This window comes from Phyllostomus hastatus, unplaced genomic scaffold, assembly GCF_019186645.2.
Source record: "Phyllostomus hastatus isolate PE091 unplaced genomic scaffold, TTU_PhHast_1.1 phas_contig_1162, whole genome shotgun sequence".
Lineage (NCBI taxonomy): Eukaryota > Metazoa > Chordata > Mammalia > Chiroptera > Phyllostomidae > Phyllostomus > Phyllostomus hastatus.
The window spans coordinates 2127810-2148441 of NW_025333537.1; the positions used below are offsets into that span (position 1 = coordinate 2127810).

A 20632-nucleotide genomic window follows, 5' to 3' on the forward strand; every position below is an offset into this window, starting at 1 on the left:
CAACTAAAGTATCCTCCCAAATGAAAGCATTTTATAGATTTCTCAATTATATTAAAGAGAATAAATGAAAAAAAAAAAACCCTAAGGAAATACTAGGTACAATTTTAAATGTCTTATCAGACAGAGTTCAAACCTTGGAGAACTTGCCTACTCATGACATCTTTCAAGTACAGATTCCTAACACTGCACATCACCTTTTCCTCGCATTTGGAGAATCATAACAGTATTAAAGGAGATGAAGTAGCCATAAGTCACTCATGAAGCGAATCAAAGAAATGTTTACACATGTCAAAACAAATTGACTTCAGATAGGAGAAAATGCAACATGGCCTTATCTTAGGCCTTATAAAACATGCAATTTATCATTCTGCCCATATTTTCAATCAGACTGGGACCATTCTAGAATGGGTTTCATTGTGATAAAAACGGGTATGCCTCTGAAAGGCGGTGTGAGGACAGCTTGGGAGTACAGGCTCAACTAGGAAATGCGCTCTCTGGAATTTGGCTGAAACCTCTATTTTAGAAACAGGGACAGTCGTCTCCCCGGCCCAATTTTCCAGGTGATAGTGAAGGACAAACAAAGGGGATTAAGAGTTAGGTCTTGGTTGTTGAGCAACTATCATAATAAATTTCTTTTTCTTTTATTTTATCTTTTCCATAGTCACCATGCTGTACATTACATCCTTAGGACTTACTAATCTGGTAATGCTAAGCCTGTAATTTTGACCACCAACACCCATTTCACCCACCCCCACTCACCTGACTCTGGCAACCACCGGTCTGTTCCGTTTCTGTGAGTTCCAGGTTTTTGTTTTTTTTTTAATTTTTAGAGTCAATGTGTAAGTGATACATACAGTACTTGTCTTTGACACATTTCACTCAGCATAATGCCCCCAAGATCCATCCATGTGGCCACAAATGGTAGGATTTCCATCTTTTTATGGGTACATAATATTCCACCATATTATTTTATATATCTCCCATATTTTCTTTATCCATTCATTTGTCAATGGATACCTACGTTGTTTCCATCTTAGCTATATGGTAAATAATGCTGCAATGAACATGCAGGTGCAGATAACTTTTCAAGACAGTGATTTCATTTCCTTTGGATAAATATCCGGAAGTAGAATTGCTGGATCATATGGTAGTTATATTTTTAAATTTTTTGAGAAACTTTCGTACTATTTTTCTATATTAACTACATCAAATTACATTCCTACATAAATTTCTAATCAGTAGATTATATACTTCTGTTTTTGGCTTTAAATAAAGAAAATATAAGCTGATTACCCATATTCGTGATACTTAATAGCTCATCTATAGAAACAAAAAAAATCAAAATTTTCTTCACATGTTGGGGGAACATCTTAACCAAGAACAAACTGTAAAAATAAGGTCTACCTCTATGGTTTAAGGACTTACTTGTAAGTGTCCCAGGAAAGTTTGCTAGAAATCATTCTCAGAATAAAATATGTACATTCAGCTGATAATCCTCAACTGTTAGAAGACTGTAAAGGCATGTTTCCTATTGTATTGCCAAGTCAAGTTATACACAGAAAATTTATTTCACAGGCCATACATAAGAAATGTGTTGGGTATTGGGGAAGGAAATGTATATAAGACAGGGTGCTTATATTGTAATGGCACCAAATAAAATACACTCAAAACACCTGAGTAAATGTTACTACATTTTCTCTATTCTGTCTACTTCCATCAATCTCATAAAAAATGACCACAATTTTGACATTTCCTTGTTTATTGAGAAGTTATCTGTTTAAAGATCCCAGCAGACGTACTTCTATGGTTCATATGAAAGGCAACACATCCTGCTAGAAGCACACACAGGAAAACCCCTACTAGTAGCAAAATCCTGCTCAGCACAGTTGCTGAGACCATTCCAGAGCATCAATTACTCCAGTGCTTACTAGGCTGTGAGTGTTCCCTGGCCAGGACCACAGGAAGACCAGGATATCCCCAGTGGGGAAAGAAAATGTTCCCTCTAAGTTGCTGCTCTGATGGTAGGCACTTTTAATGTGCAAGAGATTTGGATGAGTCCTTTAATAGAAAATGGCAAGTAAAATAACAAACGAGGCAACAAATGTCCTAAACTCAGCTAGGACATTTAAATGGCCATCCCTCAAGTGAAAAATTCCTTTCGCAAGTTGGAAATGTAATATGTAAGCCTGCATACAACATACATTCACAAAAGAGCAGACACCCAAAGCAAATATAGGAGGTACTATGGTTAAATACAAAAATTTAACATTCGTCATTTCTGGATATGAGTTGGCTGAACTTTTTCTGAATTTTCTTAAACAAAACGTACCAGTGACTTGAAGAGTTCACCTTAACAAATCATTTTTCACTATATCTATTTCCTTAATTAACAGATTCATGTGAGACATTCCAAGAAAAAAAAAATCCCTAATTTACTTACTTTAATAGAAGTTATTTTAAAAAGAAAAAGAGCCCTGGCCAGGTAGCTCAGTTGGGTAGAGTGTCATCCTGATACACTAAGGTTGCAGGTTCGATCCCTGGTCAGGGCACATACAAGCAGCAACCAATGAATGCATAAATAAGTGGAACAACAAATTGATTCTCTCTCCAATGAATAAATAAAAATCCTTTTTTAATAAAAGGAAGAAAAAAGACCACAGTGCAGTATTTGGTATAAAACAGCAGAGCCCTGACCAGCATGGCTTGGTTGGTGGAGCCTTATCCCACAAAACAAAACACTGCTGGTTAGATTCCCGGTCAGGGCACAGGCCTGGGTTGCGACATGGTCCTGGTTGGGGCCCGTGCGAGAGGCAACTAATTGATGTTTCTCTCACATATCGATGTTTCCCTTCCTCTTTCTCCCTCTCCTCTCTCTAAAAATAAATGAATAAAATACATATTTTTAAAAAACAGCAGCAAAGTCAGACATACAACAGACCTCATTCACAGCAGCTGTGGCTGAAAAGGATTTGTACTCCACACTGATGATATTGAGGCATTAGGGGGAAAATGATTTTTTTCTAGAAAAACCGCTGACCACTTAAGACAACTGACTGAAAGTATTGAATAGCCTTGATGTTGGTTCAGTTTATCATGACACCAAGAATGGTAAGAATAAGGGCTGGGGAGGAGACAAGTTTAAAAAAAAGAATAAAGGGGAAAAAATCATAGCCTTCCAATAGTAACACCCCATTATTCATCCAAGTAATAGGTAAGATGCCAATAATGAGGCATACCAATCATAAATGCACTCTGTTTCAACTTAATAACCAAATATTATGTTTTAAATGTTTCTAGGAACAAAAGGACAAGAAAATGCAAGACCTACCAAAAAGCATCCAGGCTCAGTCCTCCCGGATGCCTCCCGGATGAGTAAAAGGGTTCTCAAACTCATCCATTTCAGGCCCTTCATTTTCAGCCCAGAGACATTATGTGACTTGCCCAAAGATAAAGGACATCAGAGAGAGACACAATGACCTCGAACCACAAAGTAGAGGGCAGTTCAACTCTCCGCCCCCTGAACTTTCACAGCGTGCCGTGACAAACTCCCAGTCATACGGACTGTTTGGCTTTCCCACATCAGCCCGGAGTGGCACTCAGAGCTTGTTCATGGGCGTGCTGCCTCAACTCAGCTCCACACTTGGCCTGCTTGTGCAACTTCTAAATATGAAATTGCATTTTGCTCACTTTGTAAACATGACTCAACATGGAAAAAACAAAATACAGAAGCTGGCTGTACGCTCTCAAATATGCGGAGACAAACAACAGAGAGCAGTGGGGACGCCGAGTCTTCACTTCTGACTGGGAACCTTTAGGCTGCAGCCAGAGGCCTATGTGCGCAACTGTCCAAAAGATCGGCACGAAAGGGCATGCAGAAAATTCTAGAAATTACATACATATGTAACGATGACGGTTTCTAAAAGGCAAGGTATAATGAAGAGGTTTACAAAGGTTTCTAAGAAAAGAACTCCAACTTTTTACAATTTTGTACTCATTTTAGGAATTTGTTACAAAGAAAAGTTGGGGACCACCTAACGTCATCATAAACACTGACTGATGACTTAGAATAAAATATGAAACTATGAAAATGACAGCTAAAAGTGAAGTCTGACAAGAAATGAAATGAGATATATACATAAATCCAATCACCCCAATAAACACTTTAAATATCTTACATGTTATGTCAAGTGCATCTCAATAAAGCTGACATTTTTACAAAATGAAATGAGCATATGATCAGCAAAATAGCAACATAAACATCCTAAATACAAAAATAGAAATCTTCAAATTAACTCTCACATTTGTATGACCGAGAGGCCCTTTATCTCTAAAACATGCCCTAACAGGGACTGTAACACACTTAGATAAGAATGACACTACAGAAGTTTTGCAGTTACTAAAACATGAGATTATAAGGTTTTAGGGGTCCCCTCTTGGTCTTCAATGACAGAAATACATGTTTTTATCTCACTATCAAAATAAGAACACATTTCCCCCAAGATACTGTACAAGGTTGATGTATTTACTATCCCCCCATCTCTCCCCATTTTCTGCTTGTCACCGGCATCTCTGTAAACACGACGACACCCCCCCACCCCCGGAGCTTTGAGGAGGACTGAAGAAATCTCCGGCACAGAGACGGAGGCAGGCACTACCTGCGCAGAGAACCCTGTGGAACTGCAGAAATGCGTCTGAGGCCGCAGTCATCTCCCTAAGTGCCCCACAGGAGACCAGACTCAGAAGCTGAGCTCTCTGCCTCTCTTCAAAGAGCCAAATTAATCCCAAGAGTTCTCATAGCAAATGCAGAACTTTCACAGGCATGGCTGACACTGCAATCTCACTTAAAAATTAATGATGATCGTGTTTCAAAATACTCCCTATACTGATGATCTACTTTTCTTATCAACAACTGCTAAAAGGCACACTGTGTATGACCAAGCTTGCTAAGTCTGCGTCCACTACTTGGTCAGAGGGGAGTTTCTCTTGGAATAAAATTTTAGTAATTCTTTGGCAATAGTCTGATACGAAATTGCCTGTGACTCCAAGATCTTTTTGCTGTTGCTGTTTTAAGGCATTTTTATGAAGATGCTCATATAAGGCTGGTCACAGGCAAAATTAACAAAGTCAAAATACAAAGCAATCACCTTCAACCGAAGAATTTCAGTCTTGTCCTGACCAGTATGGCTCAGTTGGTTGGGCGTCACCCCGCCCCCCCAAGCAATAGGTTGCCAGGCTGATTCCCAGAGGTCAGGGCACATGCCCAGGCTGTGGGTTCAGTGCCCAGCTGGGGCGTGTAGAGTTGCAACCAATTGGTGTTTCTCTCTTGCATCGCTGTTTCTCTCCCTTTCTTCTCCCTCCCTTCTCCACTCTCTAAAAATAAATAATAAATAAAATCTTTTTAAAAAATTTTACTATTCCCTTTCTAATACCCTATACTGTGGGCAAACAATGAATACACACACACACACACACACACACACACACACACACTCTTGACAATGGTTCAAGTGAATGGTAAGGTACAGCAGGGAAAACTCGGGACTGGGTGTCAGACACACAACTTTATCCTCGCACACAGTCATTTACCCTCTGAATCATCATGGTTCCACGGTTCTGGGTTTCTTCTGTAAAATGGGAGAACTAAAATATAAATCCTACAACTCTATTCTAAAGCCTACAAATCTATAGGAAATGGTTCTTTCACTGGGCTCCAGTCCGCATCCCCCAGTAAAACACACAATTCACTGAGAACTGAATTCTGAACTAGATACTAGCACCTACAGGGTTATGCATATAACATGCACACTCATCTGTGAATGTTGAATAGGTCTTTAATCTCAAGCAGTCCTCATTCATTTATTCAACATTCAATTATTTACTGAGCTTTGTCCATGGACCTGGCATGATGCTATGCACTGAAGACACAATGGTGAGCAAGCAAACCTGGCCCTTACTGTCGTAGAGCTTACAGTCTACTGGAGGAGACACACCATAACCAAATACCAGCCCAAACATTAACGTGGGCTGGAACAGACACCGGGATGGTGAAGCACATGGGGAACGTACCGATGACCAGGGCAGAGAACCACCACTTTGTATTAGCACCCAAGAGCCTTCTCTTTACAAGTAGGATGTCTGAAAGGGGCAAAAACAGAGGAGAAAAATATTTAAATACATATTGTACCTTTTCAGATTAACAACTGGATCTGCGGCTTTAAAATAAAGAAAGTTTGCCAAGCAAGATGCCTGAAGCCTGAAAGTAAATACATTGAGCATGATATCTGAAAACGAAACTAACACTATTCCAAATAAAAATCTCCCTATGTTTCCAGAATTTTCAGACATCCTACAGAAACAGGAAAGTGCACCTCTTAAAATCTTACTGCAACTTAAGACAGATCATTTTGTCTGTCTGATCCTTTTCAGTAAAATTACAAACTATTTCCTCATCAGTACATCTGTCTTCTAAAGGAGGAAAAGAAATAAACACAGAATATCAGTATCTACAACACAGTACAAGAAACTGTAACAATGTAGCTCACTGGGGAAAATGCAGTTACAACCAAATAAATACTTTCTGTAATCTCTAAAAACTGCCAGAAATAACACATGCACAATTACAAAAACAATTTTTTGTGTGCTCATTTATCACAACATCAATCACTAAATTTAAACCAAAGCCTGTCATTTTTGAAAGTTTAATATATCACACAAATGAACTCTTAAATGATGAGACCATTCAGCAATTGAAATGGTGCACAATTTGCAGTATTTTAACTCACTCAGTTCCTGTCAATTTCTCAAATCAAAATCAAACCACAGTGAATCCTTGGAGCTCCAGGAGCCACTCAAGTGCCCTGAGACCTACCCTTTGATTCCTCTGGAGCTGGGTCAGGACAAACCACCACCCAGTGGGACAAGGACACTCACCAATCAGTCAAGGCATTAGAAGATGAGAAATCAGATTAAGACAGTAAGGGGAAACGCCGCCGTTACATGGATACCTTAACTTTAAATCCTCATCCTGACACAAATTACGGTTCTTCCCATATCTGTTTTGACAAAAACTCTTAAGATGAAAGCATGCTTCCACAAGGATGTGGCTTCACTGACTCTTTCTGAAGGCAAAGTAGCTAACTGAACTACAAAACAAAGCCCTAAGAACCCCACGCTACCAGTATTTTCAATCTATTTAATAAGTCAGTTAAGTAAATTTGCAATAAAGCACCAAAATGTAATGTCACTCTACTTTTCATCAGAATTCATACTTTAGACAAAACGCCAAGAGTTGCTTTGCAAATAAAATGTTTCAATAAAGAAATGCATATATGCACACCTTGCTAACATTTATTTACAATGAAAATTATGAGGTTAGCTTATCGTAAGATAATTTAACAAAGCAAATGCTTACAATTAGCAGTCCTATACCATAGAAAACTTCATCTTTACTCCTTCCATCCTCTAGGAAAGTGGGAAGACTGACAATCTCTAACACAAGCGTATCATGTAAAACTGAAATTCAGTTGTTCAACTAACATTCTCTGAGCACCAACTGTGTGCCAGGCAGTGTGCCGGGAAACGGAGACACAGAAAATGTAAAGTGTTCTCTTCCTTCCAGGGAACACAGTGTTCACTTTCACAAACTGGAAAGATAATAACTCCATATGTATATATTTACTTTTTAATTTCTGCTCATAGAACCCAAAATGTAATTAATATTAGCGTAGAAATCATTAACAGTAGTGATACCTACAAATTCCATTTGCAAATTCCATGTCTACACTATATTTACATTTGACTTGAATATATCATATGAATGTGTATATTCCATTATAATGACTTTCCACAGTCTGGGCCCTCCCACCTACCTGATACTACTCTTCCCCAATTACACCTGTTTCGAGTGGGCCTGCTGCTATTTCGCTCACCCACAGGCAGGGCCTCACTGTTAATTTCCCATAAATACTGACCCTCCAACACCCTGTCCTCTTACCTCCCAGAGCTCAATCCCCAAATAGAATTCAGCACCAAGAATTATATACTTGAGGGTTAGCAGAAGTCTGTAATCTATTTTTTTTAACTCTTGCACATTTTTAAAGTAAATCAAAACATTAAGCTTGTCATTAACACCTTGTGAAGACCTTTTTCTTAATTGCACCAGAAAAAGCAGGTCTCTAATCCTTATTCCACTCAGCATCATAAAATGTTTCAATGAGCAGAGTTCTTGGAAACCAGGCAGTCCAAACCCTTCAAAAAGGCAATAACCAAAAGATGTCGATTATTTCCCACTGTTTGCACAAGAAGGGGCTTTTTGATAGGAGTTTATAAGGAAATAGGAATACAGGTGGAGATCAGCACCAAGCTCTGGCCAGTCGGTACCAGCTACCTCAAATCACAACCTTTAGCCTGCCCTGATCCATTTCTCAAAGATCACAGAAACCAAGCCACTTTGCTAAAACCTAAGACCCTTTCCAGCTTTGATTTCTAAATGGCAAGAGGGGAAGAAAAGGATCATGAGTATCTGGGGGGCAAATGTAGCAGATTCACTGTTTTAGAGGTAACAGGAAAAACCTTTCAAAACAGGCAGGGCTTCCTCCTAATTTCAGGTGTCAGGGCGAGCCTCTTCACACGGGCTCTGCCTGGTCCCACATGCCTCTGCTCAGCTCGCCCCTTGAAACTGGGTCACACTGACCGAACGCCAAAATTTCATTAAGACGATCCGTGCACCAATAAGGAGCCTCCTTTTTAAAAATATTAATGTTGTACCTCTATAAGGGTTAAGGAATGTGAATGAGAAGCATAAGTAAGGCCTGTAGTTATCCTACACTGAGTAACAGTGATGGTTTACTAATAACTGTGGCCATCCAGGAACACAATCTGGAAATAAATTTGAGCCATTTGCTTTGCTACTACTATTTAAAGGAGATCAGACTAACCAGGGGAGTGGAAGCTTCAAGTTAAGAGAGAGGATGAAGAACCTGGAGGACTGCTGTGGCGTGAGGCTGCTGGGTGTCACGCAGCCTGGAACAGGCAGCTAGGATGTGGATCCTTACCTCCGTTTCACAGACTCCCAGCTCCAGAATCCCATTATCACCATTAACAGTCTCAAAAGCTGTGCTGTGAATTAAACAGGTTTCCTCACTCTTCGGTCTAGGCTGAGAACTCACCCACCACTTGTAATACTGAATCTACACCCAAAAATGCTATCTGAATTCCAAATTACTGAGTTACTCTTTGGAACATAACCCAGTCGTGGGCTGGGGACCGAATACACACACTGCCTTTAAAACAGAAACTACATCTGGGCTCTCCAACCATTCACTTTCAGAAAACCACATGGTCCACAACTATCGTTCGTCGGTAAGATACATCATTTGTTCCACCTGACAACGTGACTCAGCCCAGTGCATCCAAGATATCTCTACCTTGCATAAGATCAAACTGGAAGTGATAGGGTTAAAAAAAAAACCAACCCACAAAACTTCCAATGTATCTTCTACAGTAGCGCTGTGAAGCAACAGTAGCCCACATAAGACAGAGCCTAAGGAAAATTACTCTATTTCTAAAACAGACAACACGCATCTTATTAAATATCACCCCTAAAGAGCTGTGGCCAGCACGCGCTGGCTCGAGCCACTCGCTTGCTTGCCAAGAAAAACTAGCATGACAATGTTAAACTGAAGACACTACTAACCACAAAATTAATTTACCATCTAGCTTGTAAAGTGACTAGTCTCCTAATAAATCCTTCTGCTTAATAGAGATGACGGCTCCAGTGTATACGTGTCTCCCAGTCACCACTCAGACCGCATTTGAGTTTTTGTATTAATAAATCAGCCTCAATTCTTTAAGTTCCTAAGAATGAAAGGAATTAGAATCTTTAACTAGAAAAGAATGCTTGACCATTATGAAAAGGAATTTAAGTATCTTTCATGTGAAGTAAGCAAATAATGGTGATTAAACATTTGTCTTCAGGAGGGGGTGCTTGTGAACCTTGTGAAGAACCCCTACAATGCGAGCAGAAAATACACCCCCAAAGGTTTCACCCTCCCAACACTCCCTTTCCCAAGCCTGTCATGGCCTTTCATGAAGCTGAAAAAGCACGGCTCTATTCATCCAGGATAAAGGCCTCAGCAGGTGTCAGAACTTGTGGGCACACATCTGATTCCACAGTGGGTCAAAAAGGCTCTTCCCCCAAAGTGCCTGGATTCCCAGTGTGTCGTGGTCCCACAGGGACAGAATGACCACATGGTGGGGCATGATCAGCTTCTGCTAACCCTAAGGGGTTTGCATGTCACCTATTACCATCTGTGTGCTTTAGTAGCGGACATGTTGTTCCTGTCAGACTTAGCATTTGCATATGTAAACGGCCTCATGGTGCCAATTATTCAGGGAAGATTCGATGCAGCGGCTTCTTTGCAATATTAACTGGTCTTTGAAACACTTGAGGTAAGTCCATACAACCATGAGTAGGTTATAAGATTGAAGAAATAAAAATGGATAAATAAGACACTGTCAAAGAACTTTATATTAAAACTAGAAAATCAAGTCTACCAAAGGCTTATGCAACAGATTCTACATACTTAAGGTTCCCAAAAAATGCATCTAAAAAACCTTCTGAAAATGTGGACCAAGCTTAGCAGTTTCATACATGTGCAAAAAGGTGAAAAGGTGAGGAAAACAAAAACTTTGTGACAAGGAACTGCAGAGAGCAACTGGGAGTAGGCTCACTCTGCAGGTCTGGCGAAAGACCTCATGGAAGGTTAAGAGGGAACTGTTGCATTAGGTCAAGGACTAAATATCAGGTTCACACTGTAAAAATAAAAAAGGTTTTTCAAATCCACACTATACTATAAACCCGCCCTGCCAACTATAAAAACAAATTCATACTTCTCATGGAATCAGGTGGAGGGAGGCTGGGGGAGGAGGGAAGGGATGGTTAAGTTCCTGATCTCAGCCAAGTCTCTCAAGCTCCTGTGACCACGCTTCCCTCATCTGTAAGATCAGAGAGGTGCTTCCCACCCTGGCTGTGATTCAGGGTCACGAGCGAGTGGGAGCCCAGGCAGCTGTATTTATAAAGGTCTATCTATAGCTGATCCTCACAGACCTTCGAGAATGAGGGAACCTCTGGACCTGAGAAGTAAATCTTCCAAATACCCCTAAAATGATCATTTTTTACAAGGTGCTTGAGACACTGGTACTAAAATATAATCCATTATTCATATTTTTTAAATGTAGGTCAGTGCATGACCAAAGGGGAAAAATAAATAAGCAGCACTGTGAAGTTATTCCCTTTTCCATACAAAACACAAGCCTCCTACTCCCACTGATAGGCCAGTTTCTCTGGCCTGTGCATCAATCTGATTTGATTTCTCTTTACTGTGGCAAACAGAAGGACCCGCTTTTGTTATTAATGTAAGATTCAAATGACAGGCCCAATGTAACACCCCATGAAACTGCTGTGGCTCTTTTCCCACACAGAATGTTACACTTTATCACAATGCTGCCATTCACATTATAACCAGATGAGTATCTCAAACTCTGCAATTCCTTCTCTCAAACCCTAACGCGCATCCTTTGCCAGGAACTAACCCTTTTTCCTTAACAGATAAATAGATAAACATAGACAGACTGAACACAAGAGTAAGGACTAAGTAAGAAAAGCTTGTCTGCACAGACATTTCCAATTCAGATAGACGGAAAAAAACGACTTCATTTTTACCACCTTCCTATCCTAAAATTAGACACTTTTTTTTCTTCTTCAGTGATTCTTTGATTCAAAGCTTAAATGTTGAGGTGGGAGTGGGAAGACATACATGAATAGCTTAGCATCAGAAATAAAACCTACTCTACTAGATTCTCCGCAGTTCCATTCATTGGCAGACATGTAAGAGTGAAGGGCGAGGGAACACAAATGTATCCCATGCTACTCGTTACTGGGCACTTTACGTGCTTTTTCTCATTAAAGTTGACAATAACCCAGCAAGGAAGTCATTAGCACGGCCGTCTGACAGAACAGGAAACTGAGGCTCAGGGAGGTGAGGTATTGGTAAAGTCACAGTTAACTAAGAAATGGAGCCAAGGATGAATGAAGTCCCGCTCAGCCTGGCCCTGAAGGCCCGCGCCCTTCACTGCCTCCGGTTTTCTAAATACAAGACTCTCTTACAGCAAGAAATGATACAAGGTGTTCTTCTTCTCCTCTTTATACCTTGCCACCACCCAACCACTTCAATGAACCCAAAGCAGAAAACGTACCCCAAATGGCCTAGTTTCTTCTAATTCTCAGGAAGAAATTAAGTGTTTTTAATTAAAGTAGTAACAGTGAACATCACAACACAAAATATAACTAGACTACTACTTGAGTTAGATCAGGGTGTCAAACTTGTTTTCACCGGGGGCCACATCAGCCTGGCAGTTGCCCATCAAAGGGCCAAATGTAATTTCAACTCCTTAACAGTTAAGGAGCTACATGTATACAGTCCTGAAATTATTTTGGCCCTTTGAAGGCAACCGCCAGGCTGAGGTGGTCCACGGTGATAATGAGTTTGACACCCCTGAGTTAGATGCTCTGAGAGATGCAAGAGAGCATGCACAAAAGAATTAAAGGATGAAAGAATGAGTCTTTATAACCCAGTTTACACCCTTTACGAGGCCTGCACAGGGTGGTTCCCGCACTGGCAACCGTTATCACCAGAGCTGACCTGCTGCACTTGCTAGAGCTAAATGTACCAAATTCAAAGTGCTCCCTGGCCACCTGCCCTACTAACATTGCGGGCCCGTCATTACTGTTCATTAGAGGGAAGAACCTGGCCGATAATGTTCTGCCCTCAGGAAAATGACTCAAAGACTGGTTTTTAAAATTTGAGCAAAATTTTGGTAAGAGCTGGACTTGGATGCCCCAACGGCAGAGGGGAACTACCTCTGCCCTTCATGTCATTCTAGCACCGGCAACAAAACCGTGAATAAGAATCAGAGAAAGCCACCGACCTCAGGATTTTTCCAGCTAACATCAGTAATCATTCATTCAGCAAATACCCAGTAGGCACTGGAGACCAAGCTGTGACCAAGAGAATCTGGTTCGCCTTCCAGGTCAATTTCTCTCTTGCATTCCACCTTCGGTGAGAAGGCATCTTTCAGACTGTAAGGTCAAGTTCGGGTCCAGTTCTTGTAGCAGACAGGAGTAATGAACGGATGACGCATCAGAGCAGGAACAATGTCGGCCCAAGAGAACGAGTAAGGTTTCACGGAGGATCCCAGAGGGCAAAGGGGATATGGCAAGTGGAAAAGGGGGCAGAACAGTAAGCACATCACAAGAAGATCTGAAGGCTGGGATGTTGTGGGGATGACACATAAAGGGAACAGTAAGAGATAAGGCAGTCTGAAATGAGAGATGCCTTGACCCATCGCCACATTAAGAAGCCTGAACTTTAACCACAGACACAGGGGTAGGAGACAACAAGAGGATTTAAACAGCAAAATGACATTGTTCCCTGATGCACCCTTTTTGCTGTTGGACTAACTCAAATATTTTCCTAACCCTTCACCTTTGGCTTTTAATTTATGTAATGAAAATATTGATAAGAATGTGATTTAAGGTCTAAATAATTTCTAAATCCATTATCATCCATTTTGACTCCATTATGCATAAATTGAACTTCACCAAAATTAAAAACTTTTGTGCTTTAATGACACCATCAAGAAAGTGAGCCCTGGCTGGTGTGGCTCAGTGGATTGAGTACCGGCCTGAGAACCAAAAAGTCGCTGGTTCGATTCCCAGTCAAGGCACATGCCTAGGTTGCAGTCCAGGTCCCCAGTTGGGGCATGTAAGAGGCAACCAATCAACATATCTCTCACACGTCAATGTTTTTCTCCCTCTCTCTCCCTTCTCCTCTCTCTAAAAGTAAATACATAAAATCTAAAGGAAGGGAGGGAGGGAGGACAGGAAAAGAAAGGAAAAGAGAGAAAGAAAAGAACCCTGGCAGGTGTGGCTCAGTAGGTTGCAACGTCATCCCATAAACTGAAGGGTTGCAAGTTCAATTCCTGGTCAGAGCACATGCCTAGGTTGCAGGTTTGGTCCCTGGTTGGGGCATACACAAGAGGCAACCAATCAATATTCCTCTCAAGCATCAATGTTTCTCTCCCTCTTTTTCTCCATCTCTCCCTTCCTTCCATTCTCCCTAAAATCAATAAGCATGTCCTCCAGTGAGGATTAAAAAAAAAAAAAAAGAAAGTGAAAAGACAACTTTCTTTTGGAGAAAATTTTTGCAAATTATATATCTGATAAGGTACTTGTTTCTAGACTACACTCATAAACTAATAGAAAAATAACCCAATTTTAAAATGGGCAAAGCATTTGAACAGACATATCTCCAAAGAAAATATACAGTTGTCCACTAATCACATAAGATGCTAAACACATCATCAGTCATCAGTGAAATGCAAATCAAAACTACAATGAGATATCACTTCACACCCACAAAGATGGCCAAAATCAAAAAGTCAGAGAATAATAAGTGTTGCAAGGATGTGGAAAGACTGAACCCTTTATACACTGCTGGTGGGATGGTAAAATGGTGTAGCTGCTTTGGATAACAATCTTGCAGTTCCTTTAACAGCTATACATAGAGTTTACCAACGACACCCAGCAATTCCCAAGAGAAATGAAAATATATGTCCATACAGAAACTTGTACACGTATGTTCACAGCAACAGTACTCATAATAGCCAAAAAGGGGAAACATCCAATGTTGATTGGCTGATAAACAAAACATGGTGTATCCATACAATATAATATTATTCAATCATAAAAAAAGAATGAAGCACAGATACATGCTACAACACATATAGAGCTTGAAAACATTATGCTTAGTAAAAGACAGACACAAAAGACCCCTATTGTATGATTCCATTTACATGAGATGTCCAAAATCAGCAAATCCAGAGACAAAAAGTAGATTAGTGGTTGCCTAGGGCAGGGGAGGGAGGAGAATGAGGCAGAAGGGATTCCTAATGGGTATGGGGTTTCTTTTGGGGCTGATGAAAATACGCTACAATTGTAGTGATGACTGCACAACTCTGTGAGTATACTAAAAACCAATGAATTATACACTTCAAATGAGTGAATTGTATGCCATGTGAATTATATCTCAATAAAGTGATTATAAAACAAAACAGAGCCCTGACTGTTGTGGCTCAGTTGGTCGAGCGCCCTCTTACAAAGTGAAAGATCACGGGTTCAATTGCCAGTCCAGGCACATGCCTAGGTTGCAGGTTCACTCCCTGGTCAGGGCACATGTGAGAGGCAATCAATTGACGTTTCCCTCTCATATTGATGTTTCTCTCCCTCTCTTTCTCCCTCCCTTACCCACTCTGTAAAAATAAACAAAATCTTAAAAAAAAGACTCTATTATACACTATTAAAATACAAAATAAGGTCTCAAAAAGGAGTATATAATCTTGTTCACTCACTTTAAAGGATCTGAACCAGGGCAATAAAACCCAGAGAGATTCTGTTACTTAACATTCTAGGTACTAGGTCATACTGAAATATTCATGATGATTTCCATGTTTTAATACAGAAAAGTCATCCTAAGCTTAAAAAGTCACATGAGTGTCAGAAAAGAGTTCATAATTCAAGATAACACAGGGAACTCATCAAATAGAAAACACACACAGATCTGTAACCTAAACATGAAACTGGCACCCAATTTATTCCTTTTCCACCTCTGAAAAAGAAATCAAAGATGAAACAGTCCAGTTAATAATAATAATAATAATAATAATAATAATAATAATAGTAATAATAGTATTTCCAGAGCACCAGTTTGTGGCAAATCAAAGTATTAAGAAATAACTTGCCATCACATAAAGAACTGAATCTTCCATTCTCTGTTATATAACTAAGAACTAATAGTTTATCCCCTGGAACATTCTATTTCATAGACAAGAGAGTGATCCTCCTTCTGATTGGAGTGGATCTCCAAAGGTACAGACGTATTAAGTATAAAACTTAAGAAAAAAATCCAACAGTGTTTAAAAAGTGCTACATCTCAACCCTAAATCTAATCCTAAACTATATATAAAGTAATAGACATAAATGCTCGTTAGCACAATCTGCAGGCCAAGTAACAAATGACCACAAAAATTGTCAATACTGCCCCTGGCCACATAGCTCAGTTGTTTAGAGCATCATCCCAATACACCAAAGTTGCAGGTTCCATCCCAAGTCAGGGCACAAACAACAATCAACCAATGAATGCATAAATAATGGAACAAAAGCCAATCTCTCTCTCTCTCTCTCTCTCTCTCCCCCCTTCCTCTCTCTCTCTCTCTCAAATTAATAAATTAAAAAATAAAATTTAAAGGAAAATTCGCCCAGACTGGTGTGGTTCAGTGGGTTGGACGTCATACTGCAAACCATAGGGTCACAGGTTCAATTCCCAGTCAGGGCACATGCCTCGATTGTGGGCCAGGTCCCCTACTGCAGGGGTGGGAGGCCACGGAACAATGTTTTTCTCTCTTTCTTCCTCCATATCCCCTCTCTAAAAATAAATAAATAAATAAATAAATAAAATCTTTTTTAAAATAAAAATTAAAAAAGGAAAATTCAATACTGTGTGCAATGATATCTCATTGGTATGTGTCTATTAAAATTCATCAGACTTTAATTACCTTCCACAAATAATCGAAAACAAATACAGACAGGGTTCATTCCAGATTTGTCACAAAGGTGTGTATCCGACCTTTATACCAATCTTTGTTCATTTCTCAGTACACCTGACTACTATCACCTACCACAAAACACTGTCCTCAAGACCTAACTAACATACAACACAATTTCCAGTTTTATTTGACTTTTTTTAACCTCTATTTATTTACACAACCTCTCAGACCACTATTAGGTTTCACATCCAAAAACTGCAACTCTGAAATGTATCTCCAAGCCAAAAACATTAGTTTCCTTAAATTACTTTTCTGAAATATACAGAATCAAGTCCAAAATACATATACCTATCTCTTTGCCTTCACAGCTGAAAAGATGGTACAAAACAACTGCTTATACTTAATCATGTCTCTGACTATTCGAGCAGGCCCCTGGTGTCAGGAGAGAGTTTTGCCAGAGGAGGACAATGAAATTCATTATTATATAGAGTGACTAAGAGCCCTACAAGTACAGTTTTAGAAGGTAATCCCAGGCAAGAAGGCTCCGGTAAGAGAGCCCTAATATTTCGTGATAACTATTTCCAAAAGTAAATACACTCGCCACCCAGTACCAGTTTAAAAACGCACACTGTATTAAATTCTTTTCAAATGTCTTATAGGTAAGAAAGGCCTTTGTATCCTGCTACCCTGAGATGAACAACTTGCAATTTGCCTCTTACACCAAATCCCACGTTTGCACCATGTAGAGCAAGGGCTTCAGACACCACAAAACAAGGGCAGCCTACATTAAGGCCAAATATAGGATGTGTTTCTAAACCACCATGCAGTAAAGCCTACGTTTCCTTTTCCAGCGATCAAAACCCTTTGAACACTCCCAAAAAAGGACGGCAGGGCCAGCGCCTCTCTCCAAGAGGAAGCCCCTTTCTTCTCGGCTCTCCCGCAGCCTGCCACTTCCCCCAACACATTCAAATGGTTTAAGAGACGGAGAGCTGGTGTGTGTGCGCCTGTGTAGACAGGCGGGAGAGCTCGGTTCCTGCATTTCCACCCTCAACATCTGACCTCATCCTCAGTCATTTAAGCGCAGCGAAGCCCCACCTGCACCTTGCTCCTTTTTACTGCGTCCCTCGCCAGCTGTTTCGCTATTAGGGGAGCACATCTCTGAATCACCCAGTTCACCCAGACACTCCAGGCCCCCGACCCTGCAGCATTCCTGCTTCATTCTTCCTCTCCCCACCGCCCTCCCCCACCGCCACCCCCGCCAGTCCCAGCCCTCGGCTCCCAACGCCGGGCTCATCGCCTTCCCAAACCGCCCCCACCCACATTACACTAGCTCTGGCTCTGTGCCGCCCTTTCTGACCCCTAACTCAGATCTTCAGGACCCGGAGCTAGCCTCGCACCCAAAGCTAGGCAACCCCCGGGCCAGAGTCACCCTCGCCCCTCCCACGCAGGGCCCAGCTCGCCCCCGCCACACGTGAACCCCAACACTGCCTATCCCCCCGCACTCGCTCCCAAGGGCCGCTCCAACTCCGTCCCCAGATCTGGCGCCCCCCGACTCTGCACCCTAGTCTCAAGCAGCCCCTCCCCATCCCAAACCCCACCCAATCAGACAGGTCCCGGACCCCTAAAAATCTTCCTCGCCCAGCACAGACCGCACTCGGCCCGGAGCTCCTCAACCGGCCAGGAGGTTTCCGAACCCCGAAAAGCCTCCCTTGGGCAAGCTCCCCCCAAAAGGGACCCGGTTCAATCTCCCCAGGCCAAGCGGTTCAGTCCCCAACTCCCTCCTCACCCAGGCCCCAAGCCTCCCACAACAGCCCCGACCCCAAACCCCCGCACACCGGCCAGGGTGAGCCCCGGGTCCAAGGACCCGCACCCCGTGCAGCCACCCGAGTCCACTCCCCTACACCCAGCCCTGCCCGCAGCCCCGCCGGTTCCTGTCAGCCGGCGCCAGCACATGCTGAGAGGACAGGTCCGCCCGCCCGGCTCGCTCCCAAGCGGCCCCGCCAGGCGCGCGCTGCTCACCAGGGCCGAGGTGCCTCAGGCGCCGCCGCCAAAGTCCCCGCTGCAAATCCCGACGAAGCCTCCAACCGCTGTCGCCTCCCGCCTGGCACTGAGAGCGGCGCGGGGGAGGGGCGTGGGCAGCCGCCACCGCCCCCACCGCCTCACGCAGGCTCCACCCCCGCGCCGCACCGCGCCCAACCAGAACCGTCGGGCTGCGGCGCTCCACGCCCACTTCCGGCAGGAAAGTGCAGTTCCCACCCTGCGATCCACGCCTCACTCTCTTTAACGCCCCCTCTGGTCGCACTCAAGGATGCATGAGGGCCGCAGAGGAAGGCCGGGCCCAGGCGCACGTACCTCCCGCTAGTCGGCTCAGAGACCGGAGGGCCACGCCCACTGCCCCTCCTAACCGGGAGCGGCGGTCTTAGAGCCCCGCCCACTGACCTGCTTGGCTCTGCAGGGCCACATGCCGGGCTCTTCAAAGATTCCTCCAGAGCCCCTTAAAAACCGGAACATCAGGTCCACTGAGCCCCGCCCACTACCCATCCAACCCTTCAACCAGCCTCCAGGGTCCTTGAGCCGAGCTCCCCGCCCATTGCTTCAAAACCGACCTATCGACACCACAAAACTCCGCAGCAAATTCTAGAAGACCCGCCCATAGACTAAACACCCTATTCGCAGCACTGTCAGCCCCGCCCACTTCCTATCTAAACGCTTAGAGCTCCAAGCTCCGCCCCAAGTTCTCGAATCCCCGCCTCTGGCTGCCTAAGCTCCGCCTTTGCTCCCAGTATCCTTTCCCACCACCGCCTCTGGGGACTCGGGTTGCTCTGGCTCTACCCCCACTTTCAATTGTCATATTCCTAGTACTGGGTGGCTGAACCTTAGCTGGGCCACTCCCAGGTATCCCCCGCCCCTACAGGGAGGGCCCGTCTTGACCCCATTTCGCAGGTGAGGAAATGAAGGATGCAGGGTCCCTCCCTTCCTTTTCCAGGTCAAAGTCCCTCGCTCGTTTGCTTAATAATTAGACCGCCCCAGCCTGAAAGTCAAGGCCCCGGGATTGAGCGCCAGCTCGGCTGCTGTCAGACTGTGTCCTGGGGCAGTTTCTTTCATCTCTACAAGCCCTAATTTCCTGATCGTTAGCGTAAAACTGTCTTATTAATAATAGCCAGAGTCCGCTTCTGAAATACCAAATTCTGAAGTACCAAGGGTTGGGGAAACTGGGCAAAGCTGAGAGAGAGAGCTAATTACTTGCCGAAGCAAGTCATGTTTGCAATTCACATGTTTTCATTTTAAGCATCCACCTCAGAAATGTGCGTTATGTAAAACAATGTCCACCTGAACCAAGACAGCTATCACAGCAAATTATCCTCTCTAAGCCTCAGTTTCTGTATCAGTAAAATAGGGATTCTGTAGTAGCAGCCCCACTCTGAAGGATTCCGTGAGCCCACTGTTGGTAATGCACTCGGCAGGCCCTGGACCGTGTGACCCGGTCGGAGTGTCGCCGGGAACAGAAAGGACGAGGGTTCAGTTCCCCGTCGGGTGTGTATGTATGTTGCGGGTTCCGTCCCTGGTCAGGGTGTGCGATTCCCGGTATGGGCGAGTGTAGAACGCAACTCTTGTTTCTTCCTGCATTGATGTTTCTCTCTCTCCCTTCCTTTCCCTCTAAAAGCAATGAAAAAAAAAATGTCATCAGTTGAAGATTTAAGAATGCATGCATTCCGCAGGGTGCCTGGCTTGTAATAAGCCTTCAGCACATGCACCTGTTGCTATTACTGCTGGGCTTCACTAAGCGGGGATGCATTTCATTTTGCGTTGAAACAACCACTGACTGCAGGAGGGTCTGAGCACTCCTTTGGTAGGCAGACTTGGCTGCTCACTTCATTTAAATGAGATGAAAGTGGCTAAGCATCTAGGGCAGAGCCTGGTATTTGGTGATGCACAAAAAGATGGACCATCATTATACTTCCTATCTTGA

General features: G+C 42.8%; 1 protein-coding gene across 4 annotated transcripts in view; it reads right to left on the reverse strand.

The window, feature by feature from the left end:
• Positions 1–19277, reverse strand: part of CORO1C (coronin 1C) — a 72828-nt gene extending 53551 nt beyond the window's left edge. Inside the window, exon 1 of one of the 4 annotated variants that reach the window (XM_045844101.1) lies at positions 19102–19277. The gene's annotated coding sequence lies outside the window, so the exon portion shown is untranslated. Of the gene's footprint in view, positions 1–6066; positions 6087–18681; positions 18883–19014; positions 19035–19101 lie in introns of those variants that run through there. The other 3 variants (XM_045844107.1, XM_045844127.1, XM_045844117.1) reach the window with 3 other exon arrangements.
• Between the last annotated feature and the right edge of the window lie 1355 nt (positions 19278–20632).